The following is a 27102-nucleotide window of genomic DNA, read 5'->3' on the forward strand; positions in this document are numbered from 1 at the left end:
CATTTGTAAATAGTCAGTTCATGCTTCATAAAGCCTTGTCCCAATATTAATAGTCAGTAGTAAGCAGTTTATAAATACAGCTATAAATAGCTTGTTCTTGGTTTATAAGCACATTTATTAAAAAGGAGAGTAAAGGGTCAATTATCTTCCTATGAAAAATGAAAATAAACAAACAACAACACAGATTGATACAGAACTCAGAAATGTTATTGTGGATTTATGATAAACTCAGCCTGTAAATGAATTCATTCTCCTCCAAGAAGACACAAGTAGTTCACACCAAACTTTTTTAACATGAAGCCAATATACTGAAGATGTTAAATTGCGAATGGGTTTAGGATACCTTAAATGGAGTGGCCATAGCGATTTATTAAAGTAACATAAAAAATACAATAGTTATTTTACTATATCTTTAAAATTTTTAATTCCAACTCTTCATAATTTTTTATATACGTAGAAGTCATCATTTGAAGGAAGCACAGTAAGTTTCATAGCTTTATCATTTTCAAGAGCCAGCATAAAATTAAAACTATCATAACATATAAATCAAGCTTGCAATTCTTAGTACCAATAATGGCCACCAGATGGAGCTATAGGATTACTTTTAAATAATTATTGTAGAAACAAGTATGATTTAAATCATTTATAGAAATTTTTCAAAGAAAAATAATATGAATTTTATGTATTTTACTGATAAAATGACCCTCACTTAATTAGAATAACAAGCTGAAGTATTGTGAACTGTATATTAAGAATAATTCTTTATAGGCTTTATGGACAGATACGTTTTGAGTGACTCTTGAAGGATCAGCACCACATCCTCTTTTACCACTGTTTAAAGAATGTATCTTACAGAACAGGTGCGGATGAATTTTGAATGGCTTGAATGGTTTTGTCGTGGTGATTTTTTGAAATAACAGTAAAAAAGTAACCAGTAAATGTCTTTTATTTTTTTAAGTGCAGCTTCTAAACGCTTCAAAAAAATGTACACATAGAAGACAAGTCATTCTGAGGAAATATGCATGGTTTCATGACTATACAACACTATATGGATGATAGAAAATTAAAAAACTATCATACATCTGATGTCACTCTGTCCCTCTGTCACTGTGGGTAATGTGTGTTTGTGTGTGTGTTAAGTGAATTAGGTGTGAAACTATCAGGGAGCATTTAGTCTCCAGTGCCAACATTTTACAGAACTGCCACTTTCCTGGAGTCTCAGAATTACAATGTGTCAGGTTCTGAGAAATCAAAGATTCCAAAAAATGATTTAATTAGAATACCATGAAGTATTGTGAAATACTATATATTAAGACTTTATATATAGGCTTTATGAACAGATTGGAGTGACTCGTGAAGGACCAGCACCACATCCTCTTGTCCGATGGTTTGAGGAATATATCTTCCAGAATCCGGGATTAAGATTTAGGAGCTCATTTTTATTCCACCTCCTTTCCTGAAAGTCTGTCTTGCAGAATTTACTAAAAATTAATCTTCACATTAATTCCTAATTATTTTGCAATTATTTTTGTCAGTTCTTCTTGACCTGTTTTTTTTTCTTCTTCTTTTCTGACCTCATGACCCAGTCAGCATTTTTGTACAATGGTCACGTCTTAACTTATCTATTTCTGTATTGCATTTGTGTTTGATATTTCTCATGGGTATTTCATAATTTTCGACTTTGAGTTAAAACAGTTTGAGTTAAAACTCTTTTTTAGCGCATTTCATCTGTAAAAGAAAACATGCCTAATAATTATGCACATGAATATAAGGAGTTTTTCTCTTCCAGCTTTCCTGGACTATTGTATAGCACTCATAAATGATTAAATAAAAAATAATGGTAGTTATTAAGATTGATATGGTTTGGAATTGGTAAAATGTGCTTGGAAAAAAAATCACAATAAAACAATGTTTTAATGTTTAAGTTTGGAATAATAACTGACATGAATGAATGCTATATAAATATTGTTCATGTTAACATAATGTTTATAAATGAAATCTTATTGTAAAGTGTTACTAAATATATACATATATAAATATATATATATATTTATATATATATATATATATATATATATATATATATATATTGTTCTGTGAATGTGATTTTAAAGTCTAGATGATTCGGATTAACCCTTTAACCGCCATATCCTTTAAAACCTCACTGCCAGAGGGATATTGTGAATGCATGTGCCCGCTGGCCACAGTTTACCTGATGCCACCGGGGTGGCGATGGCATTGGTGGCTTGAGCCCGCCATCGCTGCTTGCAGCTATATTTATTATTATTATTATTATTATTATTTTTTTTTTCCAACGTCTCGGGGGCTTTTGGGGCCCTTAACGTGCTTAAAAAGTCTTGAAAATTGGCACACAGATTGGAACCTGCGGCCATTAGGGCCGGGCAGAGACTGATACACGGGCGTGGCACAGGGGCTCTACAGCGCCCCCTGGAATATGGAGGGCCATATATCATACACTCTTGCTCGTAGACGTATGAAACTCGGTACACATATAAATCTCATCAATCCAAACAACTTTTGTATTGCATATCATAGGCTCCGCCCAACAGGAAGTTGGCTATTTAGGGTTTAGTATTCAAATTTTTCGTCAAAGTTGTGGGTGCTTTTGGGGTCCTTAACATACTCAAAAACTCTTGAAAATTTGCGCACAGTTTCGAATCTGTGGCCTTTAGGAGCCTGCAGAGGCTGGGACCCGGGCGTGGCACAGGGGCTCTACGGCGCCCCCTGGAACACAGTCAGAAATGTTGATGTATAGCTCACACATACTTGCACATATTCATATGAAACTCAGTACACATATAGATCTCATCGTGCCGAACAACTTTCATATTGCTTGTCATAGGCTCCACCCAACAGGAAGTCAGCTATTTAGAGTTATGTAAAAAGCACATGCTCTGGAATTTGAAATACTTGTCATAGGTTTTTTTCTGGATTGCCGCCAAACTCGGTCAACATGATCTCAAGACACTGGGGATGAAAAATTGCCAGGGGATTTTTGATATCTCAAACGGTTTGCTCGTGGCGAGGCGTTGAAATTATGGCGAGAAATGAGAAACAGGAAATGTCTAATACCATCCACATACATTTCCTGATTTTAATCAAACTTCATCAGATTATTCGTTGTATGATGTCTATCGCATATATGTGACTATTAGGAGTCAAAGTTATAGCGCCACCAACTGGCAGAAGGAAGTGTGTCATTTTCAAAATGATTTGAATTCAGCATCTTATTATTACTCGATTTGCTTCAAACTTCATCAGAATAATGTTAAAACACAGCTGATATAAATCTGCAAGGGGGATATTGATATCTAAAAAATTGTTGCTGTGGCAACATGTCAAACTGGAATACTTCTCAGGTGATTTTGAGGCAAATAACATACTTAGAATTTCACAAAACTCTGAACACACATCAGTATTTCTGATAGGAACTTAAATTGTGAATGGATTTTGGATAGCTTGAATGGTTTTGCCGTGGTGATTTTTTTAAATGACCTTACAAAGGGAATCATTATTGTATTTTTAAATTGCAGCTTCCAAACACGTCAAAGAATTTTTTCATACAGATGAAAAAGTCATTCTGAGGAAATATGCATAGTTTCACGACTTTACAACACTGTATGGATAACAGAAAATTAAAAAACTGTCAGACATCTCATCTCACTCTGTCCCTCTGTTTGAGTATATGTGCTTCAGACTTCCATTGTCTGAGAGAAATAGCGCCCCTACAGGTTCAATTCCCGGACTTTTACTTTCACTTTTAAATCGGTTAAAAATACAAACAAATACTTAGATTTAATTCACACTGACAAGCTAAACCAACATATCTGATTATTACCGGTTCAGGGCTCATGGATCAATTATTTCTGGCGATACGTGAGAAATAGGAGAGATGAATCACCGCTGTGATCACGAGCGTCTGGAGTAAAGAGCTCAGAGAAAACGAATTTATTCCTGTTTTAAAGCTTTTAAAAATAAATTATTACAGCGATATCACACAATCAACCAATTAGAACACACCAAGAGCTAAATTAAGATGTTTTTGAACTGTTTGTGTGAAAATGAAATATTTGTGGCTGCCTATCTGAAATCACCGCCTCCGATCAGCGCGTACAGTGTCGAGCTCAAAACAAACGAATTTATTCTTGTTTAAGAGCTTTTTTAAATAAAATATTACCACAAATGCACACAATAAACCCATTGTAACACTACAAGAGCTAAATGCAGGTGTTTGTGACCTGTTTAAGTGTGCAAGACTATTTGAAAGCGCGACTGGCAGAATAACATATCTCTTGAGCTGCAGGTTTCTGTCTTTCGTCGTACGAACGAACACATCACGGACAAGATTATTTCAAAATACATAATAGCTTGGCGAATATAAACGAAAACAGCCACGTGAACATAAACTGGATCTACTGGATTTGAATATTAAAGTGACCACATTTACCACTTGCTTCTGTCTTCAATTTTAATCTATATAAAAAAGGAAACTCATTCGACTTGGCTGCTTTTTTAATGTGTGCGTATTTATCTATTTACCTTTTTATACATTTTGTATAATTTCATAGTTTGTGTATTACAATTATAAAAACAAAAATAAATTTAGCCACTCACATAGAAATAGCTTAGGCCTTAACCTTTTTCTGACAGTTTTAGGGATTTTTAAAAATCCTACAAAAACCTTATTTGTGCTGCAAATAATAATTTCAAACTCATTTGATACTGACCTATGACATCCTGTGACATTATATTTATTTTAATTTACATAATCTCATGGATGTAACAGTAAATCTGTTCAGCTCACAGATCAATACTAAGCTGTAATGCAAGCAGAACTTTCACAAATGCTTATGAGTCATTTAAGGATTTGATAACACTGTAAAATAATGTCTAATTTGTTAACATTAGCAAATTCATTGATAACACTTTATAATAACTGCACTCATTAGTAAATAGTCAGTTCATGCTTTATAAAGCCTTGTCCCAATATTAATAGTCAGTAGTAAGCAGTTTATAAATACAGCTATAAATAGCTTGTCCTTGGTTTATAAGCACATTTATTAAAAAGGAGAGTAAGTTATCTTCCTATGAAAAATAAAAGATAAAAATAAACAAACAACAACACAGATTGATACAGAACTCAGAAATTTTATTGTGGATTTATGATAAAATCAGCCTGCAAATGAATTCATACTCCTACTCATACTACTCCATACTCCTTTTTCAACATTATGCCAATATACTGAGATGTTAAATTGTGAATGGGTTTAGGATAGCTTAAATGGTGTTGCCATAGAGATTTATTAAAGTAACATAAAAAAAATACAATAGTTATTTTACTATATCTTTAACATCCTTCATTCCAACTCTTCATCAATTTTTCATTCTAAATCTTCATAATTTTTTATATAAGTAGAAGTCCTCATTTGAAGGAAGCACAGTAAGTTTCATAGCTTTATCACTTTCAAGAGCCAGCATAAAATTTAAACTATCATAACTTATAAATCAAGCTTGCAATTCTTAGTACCTATAATGGCCACCAAAGGGAGCTATAGGATTATTTTTAAATAATTATTGTAGAAACGAGTATGATTTAAATAATTTATAAAAATCTTTCAAATAAAATAATATGTATTTTAGGAATTTTACTGATAAAATGACCCTCACTTAATTAGAATAACAAGCTGAAGTATTGTGAACTGTATATTAAGAATAATTCTTTATAGGCTTTATGGATAGATACGTTTTGAGTGACTCTTGAAGGATCAGCACCACATCCTCTTTTACCACTGTTTAAAGAATTTATCTTAAAGAACAGGTGTGAATGAATTTTGGATAGCTTGAATGGTTTTGTCGTGGTGATTTTTTGAAATAATAGTAAAAAAGGAACCAGTAAATGTCTTTTTATTTTTTTAAAGTGCAGCTTCTAAACACTTAAAAAAATTTACACATAAAAGACAAGTCATTCTGAGGCATATTTCCTCAGAATGACTGGTCTCATGACAATAGTTTCATGACTATACAACACTATATGGATGATAGAAAATAAAAAAACTATCATACATCTAATGTCACTCAGTCCCACTGTCACTGTGGGTAGTGTGTGTGTGTGTGTGTGTGTTTGTGTGTGTGTTAAGTGAATTAGGTGTGAAACTATCAGGGAGCATTTAGTCTCCAGCGCCAACATTTTACAGAACTGCCACTTTCCTGGAGTCTCCAGAATTACTCGGTGTCCGGCTCTGAGAGACTTAAGATCCCAAAAAATGATTTAATTAGAATACCATGAAGTATTGTGAAATACTATATATTAAGGCTTTATATATAGGCTTTATGAACAGATTAGAGTGACTCGTGAAGGACCAGCACCACCTCCTCTTGTTCGATGGTTTGAGGAGTATATCTTCCAGAATCCAGGATTAAGATTTAAGAGCTCATTTTTATTCCACCTCCTTTCCTGAAAGTCTGTCTTGCAGAATTGACAAAAAATTAATCTTCACATTATTTCCTAATTATTTTGCAATTCTTTTTGTCAGTTCTTCTTGACCTGTTTTTCTCTTCCAGCTTTCCTGGACTATTGTATAGCACTCATAAATGATTAAATAAAAAATAATGGTAGTTATTAAGATTGATATGGTTTGGAATTGGTAAAAAATGCTTGGAAAAAAATCACAATAAAACAATGTTTTAATGTTTAAGTTTGGAATATTAACTGACGTGAATGAATGCTATATAAACATTGTTCATGTTAACATAATGTTTATGAATGGAATCTTATTGTAAAGTGTTACTAAAGTTATATATATATATATATTGTTCTGTGAATGTGATTTTAAAGTCTAGATGATTCGGATTAACCCTTTAACTGCCATATCCTTTAAAACCTCACTGCCAGAGGGATATTGTGAATGCATGTGCCCGCTGGGCACAGTTTACCTGATGCCACCGGGGTGGCGATGGCATTGGTGGCTTGAGCCCGCCATCGCTGCTTGCAGCTATATTTAGGGCTCAAGCCCAAAGGGCGAGAGGCCTATTGTTTTCCTTAGGATTATTTTTTATTATTATTATTATTATTATTATTATTATTATTATTTTTTTCCAACGTCTCGGGGGCTTTTGGGGCCCTTAACGTGCTTAAAAAGTCTTGAAAATTGGCACACAGATTGGAACCTGCGGCCATTAGGGCCGGGCAGAGACTGATACACGGGCGTGGCACAGGGGCTCTACAGCGCCCCCTGGAATATGGAGGGCCATATATCATACATTCTTGCTCGTAGACGTATGAAACTCGGTACACATATAAATCTCATCAATCCAAACAACTTTTGTATTGCATATCATAGGCTCCGCCCAACAGGAAGTTGGCTATTTAGGGTTTAGTATTCAAATTTTTCGTCAAAGTTGTGGGGGCTTTTGGGGTCCTTAACATACTCAAAAACTCTTGAAAATTTGCGCACACTTTGGAATCTGTGGCCTTTAGGAGCCTGCAGAGGCTGGGACCCGGGCGTGGCACAGGGGCTCTACGGCGCCCCCTGGAACACAGTCAGAAATGTTGATGTATAGCTCACACATACTTGCACATATTCATATGAAACTCAGTACACATATAGATCTCATCGTGCCGAACAACTTTCGTATTGCATGTCATAGGCTCCGCCCATCAGGAAGTCAGCTATTTAGAGTTATGTAAAAAGCGCATGCTCTGGAATTTGAAATACTTGTCATAGGTTTTTTTCTCGATTGCCGCCAAACTCGGTCAACGTGATCTCAAGACACTGGGGATGAAAAATTGCCAGGGGATTTTTGATATCTCGAACGGTTTGCTCGTGGCGAGGCGTTGAAATTATGGCGAGAAATGAGAAACAGGAAGTGTCTAATACCGTCCACATACATTTCCTGATTTTAATCAAACTTCATCAGATTATTCGTTGTATGATGTCGATCGCATATATGTGACTATTAGGAGTCAAAGTTATAGCGCCACCAACTGGCAGAAGGAAGTGTGTCATTTTCAAAATGATTTGAATTCAGCATCTTATTATTACTCGATTTGCTTCAAACTTCATCAGAATAATGTTAAAACACAGCCGATATAAATCTGCAAGGGGGATATTGATATCTAAAAAATTGTTGGCGTGGCAACATGTCAAACTGGAATACTTCTCAGGTGATTTTGAGGCAAATAACATACTTAGAATTTCACAAAACTCTGAACACACATCAGTATTTCTGAAAGGAACTTAAATTGTGAATGGATTTTGGATAGCTTGAATGGTTTTGCCATGGTGATTTTTTGAAATGACCTTACAAAGGGAATCATTATTGTATTTTTAAATTGCAGCTCCCAAACACGTCAAATAATTTTTTCATAGAGATGAAAAAGTCATTCTGAGGAAATATGCATAGTTTCACGACTTTACAACACTGTATGGATAACAGAAAATTAAAAAACTGTCAGACATCTCATCTCACTCTGTCCCTCTGTTTGAGTGTGTGTGCTTAGACTTCCATTGACTGAGAGAAATAGCGCCCCTACAGGTTCAATTCCCGGACTTTTACTTTCACTTTTAAATCGGTTAAAAATACAAACAAATACTTAGATTTAATTCACACTGACAAGCTAAACCAACATATCTGATTATTACCGGTTCAGGGCTCATGGATAAATTATTTCTGGCCAGAGATACGTGAGAAATAGGAGAGATGAATCACCGCTGTGATCAAGAGCGTCTGGAGTAAAGAGCTCAGAGAAAACGAATTTATTCCTGTTTTAAAGCTTTTAAAAATAAATTATTACAGCGATATCACACAATCAACCAATTAGAACACACCAAGAGCTAAATTCAGATGTTTTTGAACTGTTTGTGTGAAAATGAAATATTTGTGGCTGCCTATCTGAAATCACCGCCTCCGATCAGCGCGTACAGTGTCCAGCTCAAAACAAACGAATTTATTCTTGTTTAAGAGCTTTTTTAAATAAAATATTACCACAAATGCACACAATAAACCCATTGTAACACAACAAGAGCTAAATGCAGGTGTTTGTGACCTGTTTAAGTGTGCAAGACTATTTGAATGCGCGACTGGCAGAATAACATGTATCTCTGGAGCTGCAGGATTCTGGCTTTCGTCGTACGAACGAACACATCACGGACAAGATTATTTCAAAACACATAATAGCTTGGCGAATATAAACGAAAACAGCCACGTGAACATAAACTGGATCTACTGGATTTGAATATTAAAGTGACCACATTTACCACTTGTTTCTGTCTTCAATTTTAATCTATATAAAAAAGGAAACTCATTCGACTTGGCTGCTTTTTTAATGTGTGCGTATTTATTTATTTATCTTTTTATACATTTTGTATAATTTCATAGTTTGTGTATTACAATTATAAAAACAAAAATAAAATTAGCCACTCACATAGAAATAGCTTAGGCCTTAACCTTTTTCTGACAGTTTTAGGGATTTTTAAAAATCCTAAAAAAAACCTTATTTGTGCTGCAAATAATAATTTCAAACTCATTTGATACTGACCTATGACATCCTGTGACATTATATTTATTTGAATTTACATAATCTCATGGATGTAACAGTAAATCTGTTCAGCTCACAGATCAATACTAAGCTGTAATGCAAGCAGAACTTTCACAAATGCTTATGAGTCATTTAAGGATTTGATAACACTGTAAAATAATGTCTAATTTGTTAACATTAGCAAATTCATTGATAACACTTTATAATAACTCCACTCATTATTAAATAGTCAGTTCATGCTTTATAAAGCCTTGTCCCAATATCAATAGTCAGTAGTAAGCAGTTTATAAATACAGCTATAAATAGCTTGTCCTTGGTTTATAAGCACATTTATTAAAAATGAGAGTAAGTTATCTTCCTATGAAAAATAAAAGATAAAAATAAACAAACAACAACACAGATTGATACAGAACTCAGAAATGTTATTGTGGATTTATGATAAAGCCTGCAAATGAATTCATACTCCTACTCATACTACTCCATACTCCTTTTTCAACATGATGCCAATATACTGAGATGTTAAATTGTGAATGGGTTTAGGATAGCTTAAATGGTGTTGCCATAGAGATTTATTAAAGTAACATAAAAAAATACAATAGTTATTTTACTATATCTTTACAATTTTTCATTCTAAATCTTCATAATTTTTTATATAAGTAGAAGTCCTCATTTGAAGGAAGCACAGTAAGTTTCATAGCTTTATCACTTTCAAGAGCCAGCATAAAATTTAAACTATCATAACTTATAAATCAAGCTTGCAATTCTTAGTACCTATAATGGCCACCAGAGGGAGCTATATGATTACTTTTAAATAATTATTGTAGAAACGAGTATGATTTAAATCATTTATAGAAATCTTTCAAAAAAAATGAATTGTATATATTTTACTGATAAAATGACCCTCACTTAATTAGAATAACAAGCTGAAGTATTTTGAACTGTATATTAAGAATAATTCTTTATAGGCTTTATGGACAGATACGTTTTGAGTGACTCTTGAAGGATCAGCACCACATCCTCTTTTACCACTGTTTAAAGAATTAATCTTACAGAATAGGTGTGAATGAATTTTGGATAGCTTGAATGGTTTTGCCGTGATGTTTTTTGAAATAATAGTAAAAAAGGAACCAGTAAATGTCTTTTTATTTTTTTAAAGTGCAGCTTCTAAACACTTAAAAAAAAAAAAATGTACACATAGAAGACCAGTCATTCTGAGGCATATTTCCTCAGAATGACTGGTCTCATGACCATAGTTTCATGACTATACAACACTATATGGATGATAGAAAATTAAAAAAAAACTATCATACATCTGATGTCACTCAGTCCCACTGTCACTGTGGGTAATGTGTGTGTGTGTGTGTGTGTTAAGTGAATTAGGTGTGAAACTATCAGGGTGCATTTAGTCTCCAGCGCCAACATTTTACAGAACTGCCACTTTCCTGGAGTCTCCAGAATTACTCGGTGTCGGACTCTGAGAGACTTAAGATTCCAAAAAATGATTTAATTAGAATACCATGAAGTATTGTGAAATACTATATATTAAGACTTTATATATAGGCTTTATGCACAGATTAGAGTGACTCGTGAAGGACCAGCACCACCTCCTCTTGTTCGATGGTTTGAGGAATATATCTTCCAGAATCCAGGATTAAGATTTAGGAGCTCATTTTTATTCCACCTCCTTTCCTGAAAAGTCTGTCTTGCAGAATTGACTAAAAATTAATCTTCACATTAATTACTAATTATTTTGCAATTCTTTTTGTCAGTTCTTCTTGACCTGCTTTTTTCTTCTTCTTTTCTGACCTCATGACCCAGTCAGTATTTTTTGTACAATGGTCAAGTCTTAACTTATCCATTTCTGTATTGCATTTGTGTTTGATATTTCTCATGGGTATTTCATAATTTTCGACCTTACAGTTTGAGTTAAAAGTCTATTTTAGCGCATTTCATCTGTAAAAGAAAACATGCCTAATAATTCTGCACACATGAATATAAGGAGTTTTTCTCTTCCAGCTTTCCTGGACTATTGTATAGCACTCATAAATGATTAAATAAAAAATAATGGTAGTTATTAAGATTGATATGGTTTGGAATTGGTAAAATGTACTTGGAAAAAAATCACAATAAAACAATGTTTTCATGTTTAAGTTTGGAATATTAACTGACATGAATGAATGCTATATAAATATTGTTCATGTTAACATAATGTTTATAAATGAAATCTTATTGTACAGTGTTACTAATATATATATTGTTCTGTGAATGTGATTTTAAAGTCTAGATGATTCGGATTAACCCTTTAACTGCCGTATCCTTTAAAACCTCACTGCCAGAGGGATATTGTGAATGCATGTGCCCGCTGGGCACAGTTTACCTGATGCCACCGGGGTGGCGATGGCATTGGTGGCTTGAGCCCGCCATCGCTGCTTGCAGCTATATTTATTATTATTATTATTATTTTTTTCCAACGTCTCGGGGGCTTTTGGGGCCCTTAACGTGCTTAAAAAGTCTTGAAAATTGGCACACAGATTGGAACCTGCGGCCATTAGGGCCGGGCAGAGACTGATACACGGGCGTGGCACAGGGGCTCTACAGCGCCCCCTGGAATATGGAGGGCCATATATCATACATTCTTGCTCGTAGACGAATGAAACTCGGTACACATATAAATCTCATCAATCCAAACAACTTTTGTATTGCATATCATAGGCTCCGCCCAACAGGAAGTTGGCTATTTAGGGTTTAGTATTCAAATTTTTCGTCAAAGTTGTGGGGGCTTTTGGGGTCCTTAACATACTCAAAAACTCTTGAAAATTTGCGCACACTTTGGAATCTGTGGCCTTTAGGAGCCTGCAGAGGCTGGGACCCGGGCGTGGCACAGGGGCTCTACGGCGCCCCCTGGAACACAGTCAGAAATGTTGATGTATAGCTCACACATACTTGCACATATTCATATGAAACTCAGTACACATATAGATCTCATCGTGCCGAACAACTTTCGTATTGCATGTCATAGGCTCCACCCAACAGGAAGTCAGCTATTTAGAGTTATGTAAAAAGCGCATGCTCTGGAATTTGAAATACTTGTCATAGGTTTTTTTCTCGATTGCCGCCAAACTCGGTCAACATGATCTCAAGACACTGGGGATGAAAAATTGCCAGGGGATTTTTGATATCTCGAACGGTTTGCTCGTGGCGAGGCGTTGAAATTATGGCGAGAAATGAGAAACAGGAAGTGTCTAATACCATCCACATACATTTCCTGATTTTAATCAAACTTCATCAGATTATTCGTTGTATAATGTCGATCGCATATATGTGACTATTAGGAGTCAAAGTTATAGCGCCACCAACTGGCAGAAGGAAGTGTGTCATTTTCAAAATGATTTTAATTCAGCATCTTATTATTACTCGATTTGCTTCAAACTTCATCAGAATAATGTTAAAACACAGCTGATATAAATCTGCAAGGGGGATATTGATATCTAAAAAATTGTTGCCGTGGCAACATGTCAAACTGGAATACTTCTCAGGTGATTTTGAGGCAAATAACATTCTTAGAATTTCACAAAACTCTGAACACACATCAGTATTTCTGATAGGAACTTAAATTGTGAATGGATTTTGGATAGCTTGAATGGTTTTGCCGTGGTGATTTTTTTAAATGACCTTACAAAGGGAATCATTATTGTATTTTTAAATTGCAGCTTCCAAACACGTCAAATAATTTTTTCATACAGATGAAAAAGTCATTCTGAGGAAATATGCATAGTTTCACGACTTTACAACACTGTATGGATAACAGAAAATTAAAAAAACTGTCAGACATCTCATCTCACTCTGTCCCTCTGTTTGAGTGTGTGTGCTTCAGACTTCCATTGTCTGAGAGAAATAGCGCCCCTACAGGTTCAATTCCCGGACTTTTACTTTCACTTTTAAATCGGTTAAAAATACAAACAAATACTTAGATTTAATTCACACTGACAAGCTAAACCAACATATCTGATTATTACCGGTTCAGGGCTCATGGATAAATTATTTCTGGCCAGAGATATGTGAGAAATAGGAGAGATGAATCACCGCTGTGATCACGAGCGTCTGGAGTAAAGAGCTCAGAGAAAACGAATTTATTCCTGTTTTAAAGCTTTTAAAAATAAATTATTACAGCGATATCACACAATCAACCAATTAGAACACACCAAGAGCTAAATTAAGATGTTTTTGAACTGTTTGTGTGAAAATGAAATATTTGTGGCTGCCTATCTGAAATCACCGCCTCCGATCAGCGCGTACAGTGTCGAGCTCAAAACAAACGAATTTATTCTTGTTTAAGAGCTTTTTTTAAATAAAATATTACCACAAATGCACACAATAAACCCATTGTAACACAACAAGAGCTAAATGCAGGTGTTTGTGACCTGTTTAAGTGTGCAAGACTATTTGAAAGCGCGACTGGCAGAATAACATATCTCTCGAGCTGCAGGATTCTGGCTTTCGTCGTACGAACGAACACATAACGGACAAGATTATTTCAAAACACATAATAGCTTGGCGACTATAAACGAAAACAGCCACGTGAACATAAACTGGATCTACTGGATTTGAATATTAAAGTGACCACATTTACCACTTGCTTCTGTCTTCAATTTTAATCTATATAAAAAAGGAAACTCATTCGACTTGGCTGCTTTTTTAATGTGTGCGTATTTATTTATTTATCTTTTTATACATTTTGTATAATTTCATAGTTTGTGTATTACAATAAAAACAAAATCTCATGGATGTAACAGTACATCTGTTCAGCTCACAGATCAATACTAAGCTGTAATGCAAGCAGAACTTTCACAAATGCTTATGAGTCATTTAAGGATTTGATAACACTGTAAAATAATTTCTAATTTGTTAACATTAGCAAATGCATTGATAACACTTTATAATAACTGCACTCATTAGTAAATAGTCAGTTCATGCTTTATAAAGCCTTGTCCCAATATTAATAGTCAGTAGTAAGCAGTTTATAAATACAGCTATAAATAGCTTGTCATTGGTTTATAAGCACATTTATTAAAAAGGAGAGTAAGTTATCTTCCTATGAAAAATAAAAGATAAAAATAAACAAACAACAACACAGATTGATACAGAACTCAGAAATTTTATTGTGGATTTATGATAAAATCAGCCTGTAAATGAATTCATACTCCTCCTCATACTACTCCATACTCCTTTTTCAACATGATGCCAATATACTGAGATGTTAAATTGTGAATGGGTTTAGGATAGCTTAAATGGTGTTGCCATAGAGATTTATTAAAGTAACATAAAAAAATACAATAGTTATTTTACTATATCTTTACAAATTTTCATTCTAACTCTTCATAATTTTTTATATAAGTAGAAGTCCTCATTTGAAGGAAGCACAGTAAGTTTCATAGCTTAATTTTTTTCAAGAGCCAGCATAAAATTAAAACTATCATAACTTATAAATCAAGCTTGCAATTCTTAGTACCTATAATGGCCACCAGAGGGAGCTATAGGATTACTTTTAAATAATTATTGTAGAAACTAGTATGATTTAAATCATTTATAGAAATCTTTCAAATAAAATAATATGTATTTTAGGAATTTTACTGATAAAATGACCCTCACTTAATTAGAATAACAAGCTGAAGTATTGTGAACTGTATATTAAGAATAATTCTTTATAGGCTTTATGGACAGATACGTTTTGAGTGACTCTTGAAGGTTCAGCATCACATCCTCTTTTACCACTGTTTAAAGAATTAATCTTACAGAACAGGTGTGAATGAATTTTGGATAGCTTGAATGGTTTTGTCGTGGTGATTTTTTGAAATAATAGTAAAAAAGGAACCAGTAAATGTCTTTTTATTTTTTTAAAGTGCAGCTTCTAAACACTTCAAAAAAAAAAAAATGTACACATAGAAGACAAGTCATTCTGAGGCATATTTCCTCAGAATGACTGGTCTCATGACAATAGTTTCATGACTATACAACACTATATGGATGATAGAAAATTAAAAAACTATCATACATCTGATGTCACTCAGTCCCACTGTCACTGTGGGTAGTGTGTGTGTGTGTGTGTGTGTGTGTGTGTGTGTTAAGTGAATTAGGTGTGAAACTATCAGAGAGCATTTAGTCTCCAGCGCCAACATTTTACAGAACTGCCACTTTCCTGGAGTCTCCAGAATTACTCTGTGTCAGGTTCTGAGAGACTTAAGATTCCAAAAAATGATTTAATTAGAATACCATGAAGTATTGTGAAATACTATATATTAAGTCTTTATATATAGGCTTTATGAACTGATTAGAGTGACTCGTGAAGGACCAGCACCACCTCCTCTTGTTCGATGGTTTGAGGAGTATATCTTCCAGAATCTGGGATTAAGATTTAGGAGCTCATTTTTATTCCACCTCCTTTCCTGAAAGTCTGTCTTGCAGAATTGACTAAAAATTAATCTTCACATTATTTCCTAATTATTTTGCAATTCTTTTTGTCAGTTCTTCTTGACCTGTTTTTCTCTTCCAGCTTTCCTGGACTATTGTATAGCACTCATAAATGATTAAATAAAAAATAATGGTAGTTATTAAGATTGATATGGTTTGGAATTGGTAAAATGTGCTTGGAAAAAAATCACAATAAAACAATGTTTTAATGTTTAAGTTTGGAATATTAACTGACATGAATGAATGCTATATAAATATTGTTCATGTTAACATAATGTTTATGAATGGAATCTCATTGTAAAGTGTTACTAAAGTTATATATCGTCGCTGTCCGATGAAAACCACGTATGTCCATTTTGCCGATTTTGAGATTTTTTGACGGATTGAATGTCCAGGTTCATTTCCGTATACAGTATGCTTCACATATCTAAATGGCCAATGAAAAGTTGTGAAATCATGTCATCTGATTTTCACGTATATCCATTTGGTGTCAAAGCTGTCAATCACGCCGCGTATCTCCCGCCCTGTGGAAGCATCTCGCCGGTCTCGTAAAGTTTCATCGAAGCTCAGCACTGGATAGCCGAATAACACCGTGAGGTAAAGTAAATAAACATAGCCTGGTGAGACAATGACTTTCCTTCATCGAGGTAAACGTTTCCCCCCTGACGCCAGACGTACGTCTAGGAGTGACAAAATTACGGTAGGACTGTGCAAACAAAGTATCTGTCTAGCATTACCATGTCAGTGTTAAGGGTGTGACGGTTAGTATATAACCGTGAGTTGAACACCGTCATTAGAACTTTATAACCGCCAAAACCGTGTCACTAAAATATTTTTTACAAACATTTTTTATCAAAAATTATTTTCATTTTTTAGATAGGATCATCAGATGCGCAATATATCGGGAGACATGGTTTTTACCACTTAATTTCATTAAATTTTGCTTTGTAGAAAACCTTTCTTAAAAACGAATTTCGTTTTGAACAAATTTTATCTTAATTTTAATAGATGTTTCATCAACCAATTGCATGTATTTTAATAAATAAAAAGCAAATATAGCAGACAATGATAACCGTGACATGGAAGCACTGTGAACTAGAGCGCATCTCATTGTAAATGAAATTCAGCGTAGGCCTATGCCTCATACTCTAGCATTAAATGTTTTTGCTGCATCCTTTCCAGAACAGACAATTGTTTTTTTTTTTTTTTGCGGCTCGCATCAGCAAAGCATAGACCGCAAAACAATCAGCGGATGGCGGGCGGGTGCGGCTTTGAAATTTGCTAAAAAAACTTTGGCTCGGATGATGAGTTTTGTGACAGATCTCCTTAATAAACGGAGGTCTGAAATCTCTGCCCCTTTACCGATCAGAGCGCGCGCTGAAACGGAGTTAACCCGCTATCTCCAAGATCAACCAATTGACTCTACGGCAGATCCACTAGCATGGTGGCGAGACAATATGAAACAAAATGAAACACGCTATGCCCCCCCACCCCCGACGGTTATGTTATGAACCGTCACATTTGACTCACGTCATAACTGTCATCACCAATTCTGAAACCGGCACACCCCTAGTCAGTGTATTGATTCATTGTCACTTCATAGTTTGCAAGAGACATTTAATAAATTTATAATTAATATTAAATAAACTAAGCGTATTTAATAAACTAAGACGTAGGCTATTTAATAAACTCAGCGTATTCATCTGTCAATATGAAACGTGACTTGGCCATTCTAATTAATGATCGGAAGAACGCGTATCGACCACCATTACTGTAAAATATGCACGTATGTCCATTTAAACTCAATTTTGGTCAAATGTGGATTATATCATTACACTGGCAAGAATATGGTTACATGTAAAGATGCCGTACCAAGTATGACAACGCTACATTCAACTGCTTTTGAAATACAGTGTTTTTTTCACTTCCTGAAAAGTAACCGTTTTGGACATACGTGAGTTTCATCGGGCAGCGACGATATATATATTGTTCTGTGAATGTGATTTTAAAGTCTAGATCAGTGGTTCCCAACCACGTTCCTGGAGGCCCCCCAACACTGCATGTTTTCCATGTCTCCTTAATCAAACACACATGATTCAGTTCGTCAGCTCATTAGTACAGACTCCAAGACTGGACATGGTTGTGTTAGACAAAGGAGAGATGCAAAATGTGCAGTGTTGGGGGGCCTCCAGGAATGTGGTTGGGAACCACTGGTCTAGATGATTCGGATTAACCCTTTAACTGCCATATCCTTTAAAACCTCACTGCCAGAGGGATATTGTGAATGCATGTGCCCGCTGGGCACAGTTTACCTGATGCCACCGGGGTGGCGATGGCATTGGTGGCTTGAGCCCGCCATCGCTGCTTGCAGCTATATTTATTATTAGGGCCCGAGCACCGAGGTGCGAGGACCCTCTTGTATCTGCTTTGTTTTTAGGGCTCAAGCCTGGAGGGCGAGAGCCCTATTGTTTTCCTTAGGATTATTAGGGCTCAAGCCCAAAGGGCGAGAGGCCTATTGTTTTCCTTAGGATTATTTTTTATTATTATTATTATTATTATTTTTTTCCAACGTCTCGGGGGCTTTTGGGGCCCTTAACGTGCTTAAAAAGTCTTGAAAATTGGCACACAGATTGGAACCTGCGGCCATTAGGGCCGGGCAGAGACTGATACACGGGCGTGGCACAGGGGCTCTACAGCGCCCCCTGGAATATGGAGGGCCATATATCATACATTCTTGCTCGTAGACGTATGAAACTCGGTACACATATAAATCTCATCAATCCAAACAACTTTTGTATTGCATATCATAGGCTCCGCCCAACAGGAAGTTGGCTATTTAGGGTTTAGTATTCAAATTTTTCGTCAAAGTTGTGGGGGCTTTTGGGGTCCTTAACATACTCAAAAACTCTTGAAAATTCGCGCACACTTTGGAATCTGTGGCCTTTAGGAGCCTGCAGAGGCTGGGACCCGGGCGTGGCACAGGGGCTCTACGGCGCCCCCTGGAACACAGTCAGAAATGTTGATGTATAGCTCACACATACTTGCACATATTCATATGAAACTCAGTACACATATAGATCTCATCGTGCCGAACAACTTTCGTATTGCATGTCATAGGCTCCACCCAACAGGAAGTCAGCTATTTAGAGTTATGTAAAAAGCGCATGCTCTGGAATTTGAAATACTTGTCATAGGTTTTTTTCTCGATTGCCGCCAAACTCGGTCAACATGATCTCAAGACACTGGGGATGAAAAATTGCCAGGGGATTTTTGATATCTCGAACGGTTTGCTCGTGGCGAGGCGTTGAAATTATGGCGAGAAATTAGAAACAGGAAGTGTCTAATACCGTCCACATACATTTCCTGATTTTAATCAAACTTCATCAGATTATTCGTTGTATGATGTCGATCGCATATATGTGACTATTAGGAGTCAAAGTTATAGCGCCACCAACTGGCAGAAGGAAGTGTGTCATTTTCAAAATGATTTGAATTCAGCATCTTATTATTACTCGATTTGCTTCAAACTTCATCAGAATAATGTTAAAACACAGCCGATATAAATCTGCAAGGGGGATATTGATATCTAAAAAATTGTTGCCGTGGCAACATGTCAAACTGGAATACTTCTCAGGTGATTTTGAGGCAAATAACATACTTAGAATTTCACAAAACTCTGAACACACATCAGTATTTCTGATAGGAACTTAAATTGTGAATGGATTTTGGATAGCTTGAATGGTTTTGCCGTGGTGATTTTTTTAAATGACCTTACAAAGGGAATCATTATTGTATTTTTAAATTGCAGCTTCCAAACACGTCAAATAATTTTTTCATACAGATGAAAAAGTCATTCTGAGGAAATATGCATAGTTTCACGACTTTACAACACTGTATGGATAACAGAAAATTAAAAAACTGTCAGACATCTCATCTCACTCTGTCCCTCTGTTTGAGTGTGTGTGCTTCAGACTTCCATTGTCTGAGAGAAATAGCGCCCCTACAGGTTCAATTCCCGAACTTTTACTTTCACTTTTAAATCGGTTAAAAATACAAACAAATACTTAGATTTAATTCACACTGACAAGCTAAACCAACATATCTGATTATTACCGGTTCAGGGCTCATGGATAAATTATTTCTGGCCAGAGATATGTGAGAAATAGGAGAGATTAATCACCGCTGTGATCACGAGCGTCTGGAGTAAAGAGCTCAGAGAAAACGAATTTATTCCTGTTTTAAAGCTTTTAAAAATAAATTATTACAGCGATATCACACAATCAACCAATTAGAACACACCAAGAGCTAAATTAAGATGTTTTTGAACTGTTTGTGTGAAAATGAAATATTTGTGGCTGCCTATCTGAAATCACCGCCTCCGATCAGCGCGTACAGTGTCCAGCTCAAAACAAACGAATTTATTCTTGTTTAAGAGCTTTTTTAAATAAAATATTACCACAAATGCACACAATAAACCCATTGTAACACAACAAGAGCTAAATGCAGGTGTTTGTGACCTGTTTAAGTGCGCAAGACTATTTGAAAGCGCGACTGGCAGAATAACATATCTCTCCAGCTGCAGGATTCTGGCTTTCGTCGTACGAACGAACACATAACGGACAAGATTATTTCAAAATACATAATAGCTTGGCGAATATAAACGAAAACAGCCACGTGAACATAAACTGGATCTACTGGATTTGAATATTAAAGTGACCACATTTACCACTTGTTTCTGTCTTCAATTTTAATCTATATAAAAAAGGAAACTCATTCGACTTGGCTGCTTTTTTAATGTGTGCGTATTTATTTATTTATCTTTTTATACATTTTGTATAATTTCATAGTTTGTGTATTACAATTATAAAAACAAAAATAAAATTAGCCACTCACATAGAAATAGCTTAGGCCTTAACCTTTTTCTGACAGTTTTAGGGATTTTTAAAAATCCTAAAAAAACCTTATTTGTGCTGCAAATAATAATTTCAAACTCATTTGATACTGACCTATGACATCCTGTGACATTATATTTATTTTCATTTACATAATCTCATGGATGTAACAGTAAATCTGTTCAGCTCACAGATCAATACTAAGCTGTAATGCAAGCAGAACTTTCACAAATGCTTATGAGTCATTTAAGGATTTGATAACACTGTAAAATAATGTCTAATTTGTTAACATTAGCAAATTCATTGATAACACTTTATAATAACTGCACTCATTATTAAATAGTCAGTTCATGCTTTATAAAGCCTTGTCCCAATATCAATAGTCAGTAGTAAGCAGTTTATAAATACAGCTATAAATAGCTTGTCCTTGGTTTATAAGCACATTTATTAAAAATGAGAGTAAGTTATCTTCCTATGAAAAATAAAAGATAAAAATAAACAAACAACAACACAGATTGATACAGAACTCAGAAATTTTATTGTGGATTTATGATAAAATCAGCCTGCAAATGAATTCATACTCCTACTCATACTACTCCATACTCCTTTTTCAACATTATGCCTATATACTGAGATGTTAAATTGTGAATGGGTTTAGGATAGCTTAAATGGTGTTGCCATAGAGATTTATTAAAGTAACATAAAAAAAATACAATAGTTATTTTACTATATCTTTACAATTTTTCATTCTAAATCTTCATAATTTTTTATATAAGTAGAAGTCCTCATTTGAAGGAAGCACAGTAAGTTTCATAGCTTTATCACTTTCAAGAGCCAGCATAAAATTTAAACTATCATAACTTATAAATCAAGCTTGCAATTCTTAGTACCTATAATGGCCACCAGAGGGAGCTATAGGATTACTTTTAAATAATTATTGTAGAAGCGAGTATGATTTAAATCATTTATAGAAATCTTTCAAAAAAAAAATGAATTGTATATATTTTACTGATAAAATGACCCTCACTTAATTAGAATAACAAGCTGAAGTATTTTGAACTGTATATTAATAATAATTCTTTATAGGCTTTATGGACAGATAACGTTTTGAGTGACTCTTGAAGGTTCAGCACCACATCCTCTTTTACCACTGTTTAAAGAATTAATCTTACAGAATAGGTGTGAATGAATTTTGGATAGCTTGAATGGTTTTGCCGTGATGATTTTTTGAAATAATAGTAAAAAAGGAACCAGTAAATGTCTTTTTATTTTTTTAAAGTGCAGCTTCTAAACACTTAAAAAAAAAAAATGTACACATAGAAGACCAGTCATTCTGAGGCATATTTCCTCAGAATGACTGGTCTCATGACCATAGTTTCATGACTATACAACACTGTATGGATGATAGAAAATTAAAAAAAACTATCATACATCTGATGTCACTCAGTCCCACTGTCACTGTGGGTAATGTGTGTGTGTGTGTGTGTGTGTGTGTGTGTGTGTGTGTTAAGTGAACTAGGTGTGAAACTATCAGGGTGCATTTAGTCTCCAGCGCCAACATTTTACAGAACTGCCACTTTCCTGGAGTCTCCAGAATTACTCGGTGTCAGGCTCTGAGAGACTTAAGATTCCAAAAAATGATTTAATTAGAATACCATGAAGTATTGTGAAATACTATATATTAAGTCTTTATATATAGGCTTTATGAACAGATTAGAGTGACTCGTGAAGGACCAGCACCACCTCCTCTTGTTCGATGGTTTGAGGAATATATCTTCCAGAATCCAGGATTAAGATTTAGGAGCTCATTTTTATTCCACCTCCTTTCCTGAAAAGTCTGTCTTGCAGAATTGACTAAAAATTAATCTTCACATTAATTACTAATTATTTTGCAATTATTTTTGTCAGTTCTTCTTGACCTGCTTTTTTCTTCTTCTTTTCTGACCTCATGACCCAGTCAGCATTTTTGTACAATGGTCAAGTCTTAACTTATCCATTTCTGTATTGCATTTGTGTTTGATATTTCTCATGGGTATTTCATAATTTTCGACCTTACAGTTTGAGTTAAAAGTCTATTTTAGCGCATTTCATCTGTAAAAGAAAACATGCCTAATAATTCTGCACACATGAATATAAGGAGTTTTTCTCTTCCAGCTTTCCTGGACTATTGTATAGCACTCATAAATGATTAAATAAAAAATAATGGTAGTTATTAAGATTTATATGGTTAGGAATTGGTAAAATGTGCTTGGAAAAAAATCACAATAAAACAATGTTTTAATGTTTAAGTTTGGAATATTAACTGACATGAATGAATGCTATATAAATATTGTTCATGTTAACATAATGTTTATAAATGAAATCTTATTGTAAAGTGTTACTAAAGTTATATGTATATATATATATGTATATATATATATATATATATATATATATATATATATATATATATATATATATATATATATATATATATATATATATTGTTCTGTGAATGTGATTTTAAAGTCAAGATGATTCGGATTAACCCTTTAACTGCCATATCCTTTAAAACCTCACTGCCAGAGGGCTATTGTGAATGCATGTGCCCGCTGGGCACAGTTTACCTGATGCCACCGGGGTGGCGATGGCATTGGCGGCTTGAGCCCGCCATCGCTGCTTGCAGCTATATTTTGTTATTATTATTATTATTATTATTTATTATTATTATTTTTCTTCAAGGTTTCGGGGGCTTTTGGGGCCCTTAACATGCTTAAAAAGTCTTGAAAATTGGCACACACATTGGAACCTGCGGCCATTAGGGCCGGGCAGAGACTGATACACGGGCGTGGCACAGGGGCTCTACAGCGCCCCCTGGAATATGGAGAGCCATATATCATACATACTTGCACATAGACATACGAAACTCGGTACACATATAGAACTCATCAATACAAACAACTTTCGTATTGCATATCATAGGCTCCGCCCAACAGGAAGTTGGCTATTTGGGGTTTATTATTCATATTTGTCGTCAAAGTTGTGGGGGCTTTTGGGGTCCTTAACATACTCAAAAACTCTTGAAAATTTGCGCACACTTTGGAATCTGTGGCCTGAAGGAGCCTGCAGAGGCTGAGACCTGGGCGTGGCACAGGGGCTCTACGGCGCCCCCTGGATCACAGTTATAAATGTTGATGTATAGCTCACACATACTTGCACGTATTAATATGAAACTCAGTACACATATAGATCTCATCGTGCCGAACAACTTTCGTATTGCATATCATAGGCTCCGCCCAACAGGAAGTCAGCTATTTAGAGTTATGTAAAAAGCGCATGCTCTGGAATTTGAAATACTTGTCATAGGTTTTTTACTCGATTGCCGCCAAACTCGGTCAACATGATCTCAAGACATTGGGGATGAAAAATTGCCAGGGGATTTTTGATATCTCAAACGGTTTGCTCGTGGCGAGGCTTTGAAATTATGGCGAGAAATGAGAAACAGGAAGTGTCTAATACCATCCACATACATTTCCTAATTTTAATCAAACTTCATCAGATTATTCATTGTATGATGTCAATTGCATATATGTGACTATTAGGAGTCAAAGTTATAGCGCCACCAAGTGGCAGCAGGAAGTGTGTCATTTTCAAAATGCTTTGAATTCAGCATCTTATTTTTACTCGATTTGCTTCAAACTTCATCAGAATAATGTTAAAACACAGCCGATATAAATCTGCTGGGGGGATATTGATATCTAAAAATATTGTTGCCGTGGCAACATGTCAAACTGGAATACTTCTCAGGTGATTTTGAGGCATATAACATGCTTAGAATTTCATCAAACTCAGAACACATATCAGTATTAGTGACAGCTAGACACTGGCAAAATTTCATAAGAGGGCGTGGAAGAGGCACTCTATAGCGCCACCTTTTGTCAAAAGTGGGGGAGTTAGTTTTAGCTACAGACACCAAACTCAGTACAAAAATTGTTCTTATCAAGACGGACAACTTTCTAATTCACAGTCATCAGCTACGACCAACAGGAAGTCGGCTATTTTGATTTGAATGTGGATTGTTTTTTACATTTAGCTGTGAATTAATGCATACTGCTCAGAGGAGAGTAACACTATACACACCAAACTTGGTGTACATGTTGAAAAAACATTGAGGAACTTAAATTGTGAATGGGTTTTGGATAGCTTGGATGGTTTTGTCGTGGGAATTTTTTAAAATGACAATAAAGATGGAATTATTAATTTTCCTGCATTTTTAAATTCCAAACACTTCAAAACCTTTTTTCATACAGAAAAAAAGTTATTCTGAGTAAATATGCATAGTTTCATGACTTTACAACACTGTATGGATAACAGAAAATAAAAAAACTGTCAGACATCTCATATCACTCTGTCCCTCTGTTTGAGTGTGTGTGCTTAGACTTCCATTGTCTGAGAGAAATAGCGCCCCTACAGGTGCAGTTACCGGAATAAAAAAGGGAGGAGACTGTCTTTTGGTTTCGATTTTAAATCGGTTAAAATACAAATAAATACTTGGATTTAATTCACACTGACAAGCTAAACCAACATATATGATTATTATAAGGTCAGGGCTCATTAATAATTGATGTGTGGTCAGTGATACGTGAGAAACACGAGAGATGAATCACCGCTCTGAGCAAGAGCGTGTGGAATGATGAGCTCAGAAAAAAACGAGTTTATTCTTGTTTTATAGCTATTAAAAATAAAGTATTGCAGCGATATCACACAATTCACCAATTAGAGCACACCAAGAGCTAAATTAAGATGTTTTTGAACTGTTTGTGTGAAAATGAAATATTCGCGGCTGCCTATCTGAAATCACTGCCTCCGATCAGCGCGCACAGTGTCACAAGTTCAAAACAAACGAATTTATTCTTGTTTAAGAGCTTTTCAAAATAAATTATTGCCATAAATGTACACAATACATCCATTATAACACAACACGAGCTAAATGCAGGTGTTTGTGACCCGTTTAAGTGCGCAAGACTATTTGAAAGCGCGACTGGCAGAATAACATGTATCTCTCGAGCTGCAGGATTCTGCCTTTCGTCGTAAGAACGAACACATCACGGACAAGATTATTTCAAAATACATAATAGCTTGGCTAATATAAACGAAAACAGCCACATGAACATAAACTGTTGAGAAATAAATCTGAAGTGGATCTACTGGATTTTAATATTAAGTGACCGCATATACCAGCTGCTTCTGTCTTCAATTTTAATCTATATAAAAAATTAAACTCATTCATCTTGGCTGCTTTTTTAATGTGTGTACGTATTTATTTATTATTTTGCTCTAACAAGACTTAATCTATATTTAATTAAATCAATTACATTTGATTTTACATTTGATTTGTCCATTTCTGCATCTAAACGCCTAAAAACCTAAAACATGCTCTATTATACTATTGTTAGCAATTTCTTTATCGTCCAATTTATCTGGTGTACACACTTTATTTTCATAATAAACTCGTTTGTTAGATTATACACAGTTATAGTGGTCTATAATAAATATTGACAGGTTTTATTCAAGCTGTTTAGAATGATTGCCATAGGCTAATTTTTAAAAATGTAAATCCCCCCAAAAAAAAAAAAAAATTGTAAATAAATAAAAAACATTGGAAAAGAATAACTTGTACTTTTTTATACATTTTGTATAGTTTCATAGTTTATGCATTATAGTTATAAAAACAAACAAATTTAGCCACTCACATAGAAATCTTAGGCCTTATCCTTTTCTGACAGTTTTAGGGATTTTTAAAAATCCTAAAAAACCTTATTTGTGCTGCAAATAATAATTTCAAACTAATTTGATACTGACCTCTGACATCCTGTGACATGATATTTATTTGAATTTACATAATCTCATGGATGTAACAGTAAATCTGTTCAGCTCACAGATCAAGACTAAGCTGTAATGCAAGCAGAACTTTCACAAATGCTTTTAGGTCAATAAAATCATTACAAAACACTTACAAATCATTTAAGGGATTTGATAACACTGTAAAATAATGTCTAATTTGTTAACATTAGCAAATGCATTGATAACACTTTATAATAACTGCACTCATTAGTAAATAGTCAGTTCATGCTTCATAAAGCCTTGTCCCAATATTAATAGTCAGTAGTAAGCAGTTTATAAATACAGCTATAAATAGCTCAT

General features: G+C 34.8%; 1 protein-coding gene and 1 long non-coding RNA gene across 2 annotated transcripts in view; one reads left to right on the forward strand and one right to left on the reverse strand.

Annotated features, from left to right (window-relative positions):
• The window catches only part of LOC127974368 (thrombospondin type-1 domain-containing protein 7A-like), a 225442-nt gene that overhangs the window by 114491 nt on the left and 83849 nt on the right, over nt 1-27102 (forward strand). The gene's annotated exons all lie outside the window — the stretch shown is intronic.
• Nucleotides 1-27102, reverse strand: part of LOC127974371 (uncharacterized) — a 35417-nt gene that overhangs the window by 6438 nt on the left and 1877 nt on the right. Inside the window, exon 2 of the long non-coding RNA XR_008157280.1 lies at nt 22865-22970. This is a non-coding gene — a long non-coding RNA (uncharacterized LOC127974371). The remainder of the gene's footprint in view (nt 1-22864; nt 22971-27102) is intronic.

This window comes from Carassius gibelio, chromosome B16, assembly GCF_023724105.1.
Source record: "Carassius gibelio isolate Cgi1373 ecotype wild population from Czech Republic chromosome B16, carGib1.2-hapl.c, whole genome shotgun sequence".
Taxonomy (NCBI): Eukaryota; Metazoa; Chordata; class Actinopteri; order Cypriniformes; family Cyprinidae; genus Carassius; species Carassius gibelio.